The sequence below is a fragment of the Mycetomoellerius zeteki genome, unplaced genomic scaffold (genome assembly GCF_001594055.1).
Source record: "Mycetomoellerius zeteki isolate Tzet28-1 unplaced genomic scaffold, Tzet1.0 scaffold860, whole genome shotgun sequence".
NCBI lineage: Eukaryota > Metazoa > Arthropoda > Insecta > Hymenoptera > Formicidae > Mycetomoellerius > Mycetomoellerius zeteki.
This window is the reverse complement of record NW_017257893.1, coordinates 16313-17179: the sequence shown is the minus strand read 5'-3', so window position 1 is coordinate 17179 and position 867 is coordinate 16313.

The window sequence follows — 867 nt, the reverse complement described above, 5'->3', positions numbered from 1 at the left end:
GTCGTGTTATTTGCGCAACATCTCCCGCGCTTGACTCCTACTGCCCTTGTTCTTTCATTGTTTTTTGATTTATAAGGAGTCTTAGTTAGGTTAATTTATTATACGTTATAAAAATATTTATATAATTATAATAAAACACAAATTATATATAATATAATTAAATATATATACATGTTTTTATATATGTAACACAATTGAAGATACATACTTACAGTTGACACATTATTTTCAAATGGAACCATATGAGTACAGTTACAATCAAAATTTGAATTTGATTCCATCAATGATTAATAAGTTATTCGACATCGAAGACTTCGACTCCAAATATCTTTTTAATTTCAGTATTTCTCGCAACAGTTCCGAACAATATTCTAAGTTTTACAAAAAATTATTACAGCAGAAAACAATTCAAGATGTAATTAAGAAGTTATTTGCTCTCAAACAATACGATTCCATAAAATCAATTACCAAGTACCAGAATTTTTTTTAGAAAGTTTCGGTAGTTTTGATTGGAGTGCTGGACAGTTCTCGAGCTCAATAGGAAAGTATTAGGTGAAAAAGCGATTGGGACGATTTTCGAGATATGGGAACATTTGAACTCTATCGTCGAAAATTTTTTGAGAGTACTGAGTAGTTCTGATCGGCGTTCTGGATAGTTCTCGACGAGCCCTAACGAAAAGTATTAGGTGATAAAGCGATTGGACCAACGGTTTTCGAGATATGGGAACATTTGAACTCTATCGTCGAAAATTTTTTGAGAGTACTGAGTAGTTCTGATCGGCGTTCTGGATAGTTCTCGACGAGCCCTAACGAAAAGTATTAGGTGAAAAAGCGATTGGACCAACGGTTTTCGAGATATGGGAACAT